This window comes from Peromyscus leucopus, chromosome 10 (genome assembly GCF_004664715.2).
Source record: "Peromyscus leucopus breed LL Stock chromosome 10, UCI_PerLeu_2.1, whole genome shotgun sequence".
Taxonomy (NCBI): Eukaryota; Metazoa; Chordata; class Mammalia; order Rodentia; family Cricetidae; genus Peromyscus; species Peromyscus leucopus.
This window is the reverse complement of record NC_051071.1, coordinates 10,365,369-10,378,499: the sequence shown is the minus strand read 5'-3', so window position 1 is coordinate 10,378,499 and position 13,131 is coordinate 10,365,369.

Genomic DNA, 13,131 nt, shown 5'->3' with positions numbered 1-13,131 from the left:
CACAGGGAGGACATGCTGACCGACTGTCACTGAAGTGACACCTGGAGTTGCTAGCAGCTAACCTCACACACAGTCATCCAGAGATGACACAGCAACATGGATGCAAATTTTCCTTGGGTTATCTTTAATTTCACTATATAAAAAAGTTAGTGCAAACTGAGCGGCATCGTGGCAGTTAGTGACTGGTCTGCCTTTCAGGAGGGAAAGACGGTGGTGATCTTATTAGGCCCCTGGGTGGGCCAAATTTTCCTAATTACATGGAAATCAGAAGCAGCCCTTAGACTGTGGTTTCTTACCTGCGAGAAGTAAACACTCCCCTGCTGTCACTAATGTCCTGTAAATCATGTTAAAGAGAAGCATAATTAACATTTTTGATCAAATCAAGCTTCAAAGCTAAGAGGTGCTTGAATGAGTAAGGCCACATTTCCTAGTTAACCATGAATAGATTCTCCAGGAAATGACAATACTTAGGGCATCTCTGCACTCCCCTCCAGCCTTCTACCTTTACTCTTTGGACATCTACACAAGGTGAGGGGAGCTTTGGGGAGAAAAGCCTCATTGGGTTTCTGGGACCAAAGCCCTTGGGAACAAAGAGTGTGATGTAAGATAGAGTGAGGGGACAGCCACCCTGGGTCTAAGAAAAAACTTTGTACTTTCTATGCACTAAAGAGTATCTTTCCTGGGCCTGGCCAAATTCGCTCTGCTTGTCATACACAAACCATTTAGGGAAAACAGTGTTCCTGGTTAAAAGACAGGTGGCTTGGCACAAACTATTCCCATCTTCATGTTTTTAAAAATGTACGTTGGAAAAATATTCATCAAATTGCCAAAGGCTAATTAGAAATGAAGCTGGTATGCAGGTGAGTGCCCAAGTGGAATAGTTGAAAGATATTTCAAAGGCATTTAGCCCCCCAAGGACACCATCCAGAGACAGCCCCTGTAGTCTGTATAGGAAACAATGCTGTGCTTTCTTTCAAGGACAGAAGAAGAGGGTGGGGGGAGAAGGGGAGGAGGAGGGTGGATGGGGGTGGGGGGAAGGAAGCAGAAGCCACCTCCCCAAAACTTGGGTGGCAAATGCCTTTTGAAGTCAGCAGTTACCTTGTAATCACATTGGAGTTTTAGTGTGGTCTGAGGCTGGATCTCACTCAGGGGTGTCAAGAGGCATCGTCAATAAGCAAGGCAGATTCGGGGATGGGATCCACCGCCTCCCCTCGCATCATTGAAATAGATGGACAATCACTTGTTTTAAGTTCCTCTTCTGAGTACAAGAGAGGAATGTTCCCACGTGACATCGGGTATCTGAGTAGCATATCTGGGATTAGCTAAGGCCCCTCCTACAACTCTTTTGGTTCCTTTTTTAAATTTTTTTATTTTTTGGTTTTTCGAGACAGGGTTTCTCTGTGTAGCTTTGCGCCTTTCCTGGAACTCGCTTTGGAGACCAGGCTGGCCTCGAACTCACAGAGATCCACCTGGCTCTGCCTCCCAAGTGCTGGGATTAAAGGCGTGTGCCACCACCGCCCGGCTTCTGGTTCCTTTTAAAGCACAGCGTATGAATTTGCTTCTACAACCCCAAGACCCAGTGTTGCTTATGGCCTCTGCCTTGGGTTGAGATGAGTCTCACAGAGGAAGTGATCTTACTCTGTATCAATTGGTTATGTGACTGAAGAGGAGTATTGGGTATACCAGGGACTAGATTATACTAAGACTACTTATGTAAATAAACAGAATGAACAGGAGTCCAATCATTGTATACATCTTGGAAAAGAACTGTGTTTTCTATTAGATCAAACAAATTACAATAATTTTAACCAATGTATACATTGGTGCATAGAACAGAGGGGCTGTAGGTTGTATATTTCCAGAGTCCATTTCAATTTTAAGGTTCAAACACTGTTTACTGATATAGGTATGCAAGTGTCAGTGTGTGTGCAATAAAATGTACATTTTATTTATTCTTTTTAAGAAGTGAATTTTAAAATACAAGAACTAAGAGTGCTAGTTTATACCTTTGAAAGTTGTTTATATGAATTCATAAATCAGAAAACCCCCGTCTTTATTAGGCTGTGAGTTCTAAATTAAGACTTAACAAATGTAGATAGTACAGATGTGCCCACTGATTCTCTTTTCTGGGCTGGGATGCTCAGAAAACAAATGGATTAAAAAGACAGAACTGGGCTGGGGAGGTGGCTAAGCTGCTGAAGCGTTGACTTGAAGGAAGGCGTGAGGGTGGGAGTTCAAATCCTCTGGGTGGATGTGGTTGCCAGCCTGCAATTCCAGCCTCAGGAGACCGGAAAAGGAGATCCCTAGAGCGCTCTGTCTGGCAAGTCCAGCCATGTGGAGGAGGAGGAGCTCTGGATTTGATTGACAGTCCCTGCCCCAGCCAGTAAGGTGGAAGTGGGTGACTCCCAGCATCACTGCCAGGCCTCCTCCTGACTCTTGTGGGCTTTTGCATTCATACCCACATAGGTGCACACGCATACACCAACAAGTGTGTAAGACCATGAGCACCCCTGGGGGAGGGGAGAGGGGATGAAAGGCAAATTTAGCCCTGTTGAAACTGTCCCCGCCCCCACCTGGACGGACCACTGCCGCACCCACCGCTCCTTTCTTATTCCGTTTCACATTGTTTCTGGTGAATCAAGACAAACTGGTTTGTGTTTAAAACAGAGAGAGAGGCATACCGTTGCCATATTCTAAGAAGTGTGTTCGTTCCCTCTTTACAGAGAGGGATCTCATCAACGTAAACACAGTCCCACGGGGGCTCTACACCACCCTTCATCTGAGGATGGGCTCCTGTTACACTTTCAGGAGGCTGTAGGTCAGCTTAATCATTTCTATCCAAAGAGACAGAATAGACAGCGTATTCAAGTGATGGCTAAGTTTTAATCTTAATAGGTTGAGGGTTTTTATTCAAATAGCATCCTCTTAGGGAGGTCTTTACTGACCATCCTATGTTAAATTGCATGAAATTCTCTCTGAATTTGCTTTCTGCCTCCTTTTCTGTTCATATGTCTCTAAGGTACACACTACCATCAGATCTGACCCTCCCCCCATGTCATACAAGCTCTACAGAGGGAAATATTATCTGTCCATTTATTCACCAAATCCCCAGGCCCCAGACTTGTGTCTCATACATGTAGGCAATTGAGAAATACTCAGTAACTAAGTATCTGCAGTAAATGGATTCAACTTACCAAGTAGGCTTTTTTTTTTTTTTAAGTAACAAATTTAATAATTCATCAAGTTTAATTTCCTCATTTGTTCTCTGTCTCCTCCTGTCTTTGCCTGTTCGATCATTTTCTTTTCTACTTGTTGTTTCTTTGATAATGTATGTGACATCAAAAGGTGGGCATAGGAAAAAAGATCATTCATGTTATTTTACCTCCCGAAGACCAAGGAAACTGGCTATGTCAGCCAAGATGTCGTTTTCTGACTGGTTGTCTTGACACCCTGAGGCCATCCACTCCTTTCCCTGGCGTTGTGTTTCAGTCTTCGTAGTGTCTTGGCGTGGGAATTTGGTCATAGGATACTTGAACCATGATCTAAACTAAAGGAACTTGTGTGGGTAGCTTTCATAGCAAAGATGTCATTTGTTGATCCAAATACAGTTATTTAACATATAGCTATTGACTTTCAACTGTGTGTGTTCTATCTTCCTTTTGTTTTTGAGGATATTACACACACACAACACACACACACACACACACACACACACCCCTCTTTGGAAATCATCACCTATCTATCGGCTGATCTAACCATAGAGACGGAAAGAAGGGAAGAAGAGAATGGACAGGAAGTGATCTGTTGGGTGTCTGAGCATGAGCACACTTGTGTCTTTGCTCTAGGCTTCCGCAGGGAGGGGGATGGAAGCATGCCTTACACCTGCTGGAGCTTCTGGGAGATGTTTGGGGTTTTCCCATGGCTTCTACAGAGGTGGCTGTGTTTCAGAAATGAGTGAATATTCAGAACAGTCTACAGGCTGTACACACTGAGCAATCATGAGGAATTCTTCAAAACAACCTCAGGTTGGTAAATTTTTCCACCCAAAATAATAATAATAGTAACAATAGCAGAAACAGCAACAATAAACAAGATATGCCCTGTATGCTTCTACCCAATTATTAGCTAATAATGCATAATTATGATTAATTCCACTCTTTAAATGCGGATTCTAAAGAGCAATAACCATTTATTTGATGTTTTCACGTTATTTTCCTGCACGTCCTTATGTCAATTATGTGTTGTCAGGCACATCTGATTGTGCTCCAGTGTGGTTTCGATGGTTTGGTAATTGTACATTAAAAAAAAATAACAACACGTGTTTAGTATAAAAATTAATTATGTTAAGCATTGCTACTAATTTTGCCAGGCGAAAAAAAATGTCATCCCACAAATTTTGCGCATAAAGCGGGTGGCCAGCCTACTTAGGGCTTTATGATCTGTGGCTGAGTCTGTGAGGGAGCCGTTTCTCAGAGCTGAGACAATGCAGTGGACGGCAATCTGCCACTTCTCTGCTCCCTGTGTTCCCTTAAAATTTGTCTTTGGCCTCCACCTAATCAACCATTTCCCAATTTCAATTATAATAACACTGCTGAAAATATCATTTTGAAACGATGCTGCATTGCAAATTGACAGAGCTTCTGCCAGCAAGCTGGACAGTCACGGAGGCAGCTCCCATCTTTCAGTTCCGTCCTGTTTATAAGAGGCTGATTCCAGGTCATAATGAAGAAACACATTAGCTATGCTGTAGAAATCTACCCAGAAAATTCTGTGGGAGCAGGGGTGGGAGGGAAGATAACAGAGAGAAGAGGGAGAGGCAAAATTGGGTGGAATTGGATGGAACAAAGTCTGCTCAATATTGCAACCTTTGGGGAATATTTTATTGTGATGTATTAAAAATATCTGATTCTTAAAATAATGTGCTCCTGTAACTCAAAATCGTGTTTGGTAAGGGGCGGGGGGGGGGGGGCAACTAGTCAGCTTTATGTCTGAGGCCTTATTACTCTGATTCTTTTTGATTTAATCAGCCACGAACACAGTTACCAGCAGACGGTGACTTTTCCCTGAGACATGCTTCCTGCCCAGAACGCCGCCTTGTGATTGTAGGTTAATGTTAATGAAACATGAAAAGGCGGGCCCTTTTTAGGAAAATTTGTTATTAACAAGTAAAGGTTTGGTAACATTTAGAATCACACCACGAGTTACACCATCGGGAATATGGCTAGAGCAGACTTTAGAGTCAGCCTGCCGTGTTCAAGTGATAAATTTGTTTACATCCCTTAAAAGTTCTAACTCTGTACAGACGAGGTGACATCCTACTTTTCACATTCGTGTTCAATTCACAAACATAAAGAGACTCTGAGCCATTAGGAAAGCTTTCATTTTGGCTGGGGAAGGATGAAATGATAGTGATAGGGGCTTTCATAGCAGAAAATAATTGTATACTTTTCTTATTATTATTTTTGGCAAGGCGCGCACATTTCGGCTTTCCGGAGTATTACATCATTACATTGTATAATGCATCATAATGATAGAGTGAATAGAGATGAAGAAATGCCAGTGTCTGCTCCAAGTTTAAAGACAGAGAGACACTGCATGCATTTTCAGCTGGGGAGGCTGCTGCTTGGGAAGTACTCTCTGAGATGAAACAAAGCTGCCTTCCTACTTGGCATTCACATTAATTGTGGACTTGCCAACAGGCCAGTTTCACTGGCGTATAAATTAGTGGGGAATAATTCCACTTGTCTCAAGAAACAGAATATCTGAGGAATGATTCCTGAGCTGAAGATGACTGCTTTTTCTGTGCTTTGCACTCAGAGACACAAAAGCACCCCGGTGTTCTCCCCCAGCATACCTGTCTGAGAGGTTAAGTGGCCAACAGGACAAATACATTTTTTAAATTATTGTTTTAAACAGTATATTTATGTGTGAAAGTAAATCCATTTCAAGTCCTCATTATTGTAAAACGAGAGTCTATGAAGCCCCAGAAAGGAAATGTAAGCACTCTGGTTATTAGTAAGAATACAGGAAACGCTAACAAGAGGCAGTGATGTTTGGAGCAGCCATGGAGGGTGTGCTAACAGGAGCTAATGTAGCTGTTCAGGGGAGAAAAGGATATTTTATTCAATATGTTTATTTATTTGTTTTTGTAATCATGTTGTGTAGTACTTTTTTTCAGAGACTAATTTTTAAAGATTTATTCATTTTTATTTTATGGCTGTTTGTTTTTGCACACATGTATGTCTGCACACCACATATGTGCATTGGCCACAGAGTCTAGGGAAGGGCTTTTGTAGCCCCTAGAACTAGAATAAAAGCTGTTTGTGAGCAGCCTTGTGGGTGATGGGAATCAAACTCCAGTTCTCTGGAAGAGCAACCAAATGCTCTTAACTATTGAATGAGCTGTCCCTTCAGCTCCCTAATTTTTTTTTTTTTTTTAAAAATCCAAACTTATTTGCCTGCCAAAGCATTTTATACTTTTAGTTCTACAGCAATGACCACAAATATGCACATTTATTAAGTAATATACTTCAGGATTTTGTACCCCAGGCTGGCCTTGAACTCCTGATTTTCTTCCCTCAGCCTTCTGAGTGTGGGATACAGCCCTGCACTCTGCTCCCTCTCACATTCTGTAATGAACTGTATGAGAAGCATTTACTCATTCATTCATCCCCCGTGAGACTGATGCATGCTTTGTAATCTGCTAGCTCTGAAAAAGGAACAAAACCAACCTGGATTCCACCCCACAGTTAAGAGCGTCAGACCCCACTGCACCAAAATGACATAACAGTTCTGGCCACACCAGGGTTTCAATGTTCGCATAAAAGCTATTTCAAAAGTTGCTTTAATTGGGTCATTCAGACTCAGATTTATTGAGAAAAGGCACACTAACCTAAATATTTTTCTATAGTTTTAAATCCTAGCAAAAAAGGAAAAAGAATGGAACCAGAGGGTGGGTGCTTTTGGCTGGGTGTGGCTAAGCGGTATTTTGTGCTTCGTCTATACACAGCCTGAGTTCAGTTGCCAGCATCAAAAGCAGTAGCAGTGACCATCAGTTTTTGGATAAGAGAATATTTTGTGTTTTTCCACTTTGTGCAATGTGAGATTTGCTTTACCAGGTAAAAAATAAAATGGAGGTGTGCTTTGTTATTGAGAAAATTCACAGTTCGGAGTTCGCTAGCTGGCCAGCTAGTCATTTATTTAGTGTTTTTTGTTTTGTGTGACTGGCTATGGTTGCTGGCACCCACATACTACAGCTGCTAGTGCACTATCCTCTACAAAGTTCTTAGACACAGAACTTTCTTGTTTAGTGGCTAAAATCAAGGGCTTCCAAGTCCTGTGGATGAATAGCCCTGTGATCTTAAAGTCTAGAAGCTTCGGTAAAATCCCAGAAAATTAGAATCAGTTGTTTTTCAGGTTTTTGATGAGTAGATGAAGTGCTTCTTTCAAATAGCTTATAGAAAACACTCAGCAAATGGTGCTATTCTGTTTTAATAATTTCTAGATCTCGTTACAACCTTGTGAAGGAATCCACTAGTGATCCCACTAGATGCTCTTGCTTATTTTTATCTCTGCATGACTACAAAAGCAGGATCTCTTCCCCAGAGTCCTCTATCATCTTCTCCATTTGAGTATTTACCACTCATTTCTTAAGCTCTGTTAGGGGTCTCTCCTGACTCCAGCACTTCAGTTCAGTACATTCACTCACTACAAATACTTATCCAGTCTCACTGTAGACTGCTGGCCAGTGTGTTAAGGGCTAGAAAAACAGTGATCAGCATAGGAGAGGCAGGCCATGGTTCTGGGCACCATGCAGCTTCCATTCTGGTGAGCAAGTGGGCCCCTGTCACCACGGCAGAGCTGGCTATTGATGTGCTTAGAGAGGTGAGGTTCAGATGAACAAGAGGGCATGTCCCAGGGCACGGGCACAGCCTGGGTTTAAAGGACTTTCTCAAGAAGGCGGTGTTGGGTTGACATCTAGAAGGTGCCAAGGAGAAAACAGACTACTAGGTAAGACGAGAAGAGAGTCTATCATGTCCTCCACCTGTGTGAAGCTCAGAGGCGCTCTGTCTGCCACCCAGGAGCAGATGATTTCAGAACACGTTTTCTAACCCCATAGTGAACAGTCAGTTGCCTCTTCTTGGCAGCTCACGTATAATTACTGTCAAAAATATTTATTTGACTTCCTTCCAAATACACCTCATTCATCTATCCGTTCATTTAGTCAACAAACATTTACAGAACATCCAGGGAGGTCCTTTTCATACCTTGCATATCAATTCTGTAACCACACATCTCTTAGGTGTGTCTTACATCTCTAGATCTGGTCTTGTTTAGCTACATACTGTGGTTTCTATGTCAGCGCCGAGAGGCGGGGACTCTCAGAGGTTGTCAGTCATGGGGGCTAGGTCCTCAGGAAGATGTTAACGTCGTCCTCGTGGAGGTGAGCTAGCAAGCACACAAGTGGCTTTCTGGAGAAAGGATGCTCTCCCTTTCTTCCCTGCTGTTTTCTTTCTGCAAACTCCTCTGCTATCTGATACTGTCCACCCTGTTATGTGGCCCCTCAATCTTAGATGTCCCAGCCAAATATATGCCTACTGTATATTAAACCAAAACTTACTCCTATCATACGCCAAATATACTCCTGTTGTTTATAAACATCCGGCTTGTGGTGTTCTGTAATGACAGCAGAAAATTTCCTAAGACATCGCGTTAAAACCTTGTGAATAGTAGACATTATTTCATCATTTGATGTCCCTTTTAATGACTTGCACATAGTTGCCACTCTGGAAGCTGATGATCTTTGACCTTTGTGTGAATCTCTCTCACAGCCATCGTCTGTTGCCCTTTATAAGTCCCTGGCAGCATCCTACAATGTTGAATGTTTCTAGGCTAACAAAAAACATAATTAGGAAGGTAAATCTGCTGAAGCTGAAACAAATCATTTAATTCATTCCACAAGCCAAATGGAAAATGATTTTGAGATTATCCACCGTATTGGGTTATCTGCTCTACTGCTCCGTACCATTAGCTCAGGCAGTTGGGAATTGCTTGTAATTCACAAAGAAGCAGATTGTGTTTGGTTTGCATTGGCTGTGTATCCTTTTCTGAAGAGGCTATGAGTCCTCTCCAATTCAGTGAAGGCAGCCAGTCAGGGTAGCCTGCAAGCCAAGTCGGGTTCTCCTGCACACGTAGACAGGCTTTCTTCTGTCTAGCTTATCTGCTCAGGGGCCTGGAGTGGTTCAGTCATCTGGGCTTTGGGTGACAGAGATTCTGCTTAGGATTCCCTGTTTCTTAGGAGATGTAATAGGCCTGACATTTCCCTATCTAGAGCCCACATGAGGCAGATGCTGCCTCGGTTTCTAAAGGGTTCTAAAACCTCTTTACCATAACAGATTTTGGAATACTGACCATGCTGAATATCTTCGTGTCCAGGTTCTCCTGGACACTTTAATGTCACCCATGCTGTTCAGAATATGTTCCTGTGTCCAATGGGGCAGAATGGCGAGGCCACCAGGAGTCACTCTACCCTGAGACACACTTGCCATAATTCCAAGGTGACATTTAAAGAAGACCAGTGAGAAAGGCCACAACTGTGAAGCAGACAGTTCGGAGGCAAACTGTCCCAATACTACAGTTTTGAAAGAGAATTTGGCTATTTGCAAAGCCTGAGACTGAGTCTTTCCGAAACACGCTGGCAGAGAGGAGATGGGAGAACATATGGATGGATGGATAGCTAAGTATGAGATTATCGGATACGTAAGGATTAGTTTCTCTTGTGCACTTGCTCCAAGTATGGCTAGGCAGTCTTAAGAGAGTTAATCATCTTCCTTGAATTAATTTAGAGGGACTTTATATTATATGGAGTGATGAGGCTACCAGTGATTGTACGCCTAGCTGCATCTTTGGGGCCAATGTGAGTTACCCTGGTAAGGTTTGGCTTCTTAGGCCAACAGAGGCAGAGCCAGGCATTGGAAGGTATCATGCTTTCTTACAGGGACTTTTTATGAATTTGACTGTACTTTCTCAGAATATAGGAGGGCTAAAGTCTTAAGGGGAAAACAGTTAATAAAAATGTAACATCTGATTCAAAACAGATTATATAAAATGATTAGGAATTTGTTAATATCATACTACAAATGATCTTTTTAATCCTAACCCAGATAGAATAAAAGACAATGGAGAATATCATATTTTTTAAAGTAATACAATTTTTTAATCAAAAATATCACTATAGACTAAAGACAGAACATTGTCATCTGTACTAGCAGTTTGTAAAACTACAAAACAAACAAACAAACCCCAAACAAACAAACAAACAAACAAAAAAGCCCAACCAACTTGGCATGGTACCACATAATGGAAAGGACAGTTCAGTCCCTTTGCCCTAAGAATACTTCTAAGCTGTTAAAAAAAAAAAATTCCCATAGGACTTTCTTAATACCACCAGTCCCAAAGAATCCTAGATTCACTCTGCTGTCACTCCCATGGCATTTTCTTCTTCTCTGTGTCTCTACACTTAAGACTGACTCTGAAGGGCAACTGATTAGAAACTAGCCACACAACTACAAGCAACTGGATTGCACCACCCACCAGGAACAGGCCCCTCCCTGTTCCTGTAGACATTGTGACTACAGACCCATGAGACCCTGTATAGTGAGACTTCCCCAAGCAAAAGCCAGACCTCTGGCTTGCAAAAACTATGAGATAATTATTGTATGCAGCTTTAAGTTACTACATTTGTGGTCATTTTCTACCCAGCAACAGAAAACTAATATAATTATTCTTTCTACAAAATATTCCATAATCACACTTTCAAATGGCTGGGTCTGTATACTCTTGTGGGATCTAATGCATGAAGTTATAATTCGTCTACACTTTTTGACCTCTGAACATTACAATAGTAAATACCTTGCTCTGTATTTATGCCTGGACTCCTGTTGCCACCCAGCTGCTTCCAGCTCCAAGGTGGAGATCTGATGGCAGAGGGTCAACTGTGCAGTACCCAGGAACCATCTAGCATGTTGCATAGCATTCACGGCCCGATCTACATTTGTCTTCCAGGCTTGCTTGGTCCAGGTAGGAATAATTAGCTCCAAGGAGCCCGGGAGCAACTGCTGGTGACAATTCTTGCTTTACTAAAAGCCCTAACCATACTGGAATTTCCACTAAAGCTATTCATTGATACCCTACAGGACTATCTAGACAGCCTTTCATGTGGGTCCTTTTCTGTTTCGCCCCAGGGAGAATCTGACCAACTATATATTCATTGCTATTTTCCCCATTATTTATTACCTAGACAGAATAGCATGATTAATTATTGATCATAGACCAGTAACTGATTAAAGTGAGGTTCTGATCAGCAGTCAAAAGTCATTTGTTTCCAGGCATTTGTGGCTGCTGCATAGAGAGTGACAGAACAATACCCTCTCTAGTGCATAAAACATGACACCTGTGGACAGACTGGAGTTACCAGCCGGCATCAGAGCCCTTCCACAGCACTTTGTCTTAATAAATGTGAAATAATGATTTGCCAAAAGAGAGAAACTGTTTGGAAGATTTACATGTAGTGAATACGATGTGAAATATAATAGGAGGTTCTAATTAGAATTTGTTTCTCACGGACTGAATGCTTTGCTGAAGAGAAACTCACTAGGAATAGCTCCTGACCATCTGGGAAGTAGATCAGATTGTGTATCTCCCCTCCTTTCCTCTGTCTCTCTCTCCCCTCCCTCCCTCCCTCTCTGTCTCTTTGTCTCTCTAATTTCCTTTCTTTTCTCATTCCCCTCTCACTTTTTCTTACAAGGTTTTCATTTCATAGCCCTGATAACAGTCCATCACTGCAGGAATCAGGGAAGGAACTCAAGGCAGGAACCTGGAGGCAGAAACCACAGCAGAGGCCATTGAATGATGGTATTTCTTTGCTTGCTTTCTCTGGGTGGTCCCTGTCCCTGCTGGCTTCATAATTACCTGAGTATTTAATGGCACAATGTTCTGGAAGGCAGAATGGTGGGATGGGGGGTTTCTGAATGACATGCTGGGAGACCCAAGTGACAAACAGGTATTTGGTAAGTAGGATTATAAGGCAACATACCGATGATGGTAATAGTTTATTTGAGAGTTTTCTGGTAGTTTAGAAGTAAAGGGAGGACTTGGGTTCTGTAGCTCAAATATCTTATCTAGGTACCTACAAATATCCAGTCATCCAATCAAAGGTTTTATAATTCCTTCTTCAAAGGGTACTGGCTTGTTATCATTGTTTCTACCTACCATTAAATTGATCACAAAGTCTTCTGCTTAGAGATGTCTCCAGAGGTGGGTAGTTTTGTGAAATCTCTTCTCTTCTCTTCTCTTCTCTTCTCTTCTCTTCTCTTCTCTTCTCTTCTCTTCTCTTCTCTTCTCTTCTCTTCTCTTCTCTCTCTGTCTCTTTCTCTCTGTCTCTCTCTCCCATCCTCCCTTGTTAAAGATGACACATCTCATGGTGGGGAGGATCAGGGAGCTGTGATCTGCCAGACTCCTTCAGACCTTCACAGATATTGACAGAAGATTCTGCTTTTGTCTTTAAAAAAAAAAAAAAAAAAAAAAAAAAACTTTGTCATTGTTGCTCTGATAATGGCAAATGGGAGTCAGTTAAAGGAGACAGCCCCCCATGGGGTCAAGGACAGCAGTGGCCTTAGGGTGTCAAGCAGTGCTGCATCCAGAGACAGGTGTCCCCCCAGTTTGGGTGCCAGGTCTTTCCTTGACAGCCCTGTGTAAGCTTCTCTGGAGACTCAGCTCATTTCAGAGGCCAGCAGCCATTCTGCTGTTTCACTTTCTCCAAGTGGCCAGTTCATTTCAAGAATATTGTTTCTGTCCACTTCGGCTGCTTTCCAGGCCATGCAAAAACTGAAAGCCCAATTATGAAAATCAAGTGAGGACCAGAAGCTGCCTGTGTCCAATTTGCAAACTCTTCATCAAGGCTGAAAGCGAGACTGGAAGCAGTTTGTGCTCTACAAAAAGGAACAGTAGCAAAACACCGTAAGTCCTTTAAAACAAGATTTTAAGAATCAGGGCAGCAAGCCTTTACCCAAAAAGGCTAAAATTCACCCCCCAAAAGGAAAAGTCTTCAGAATTGTTAATTGCCCAATTGTT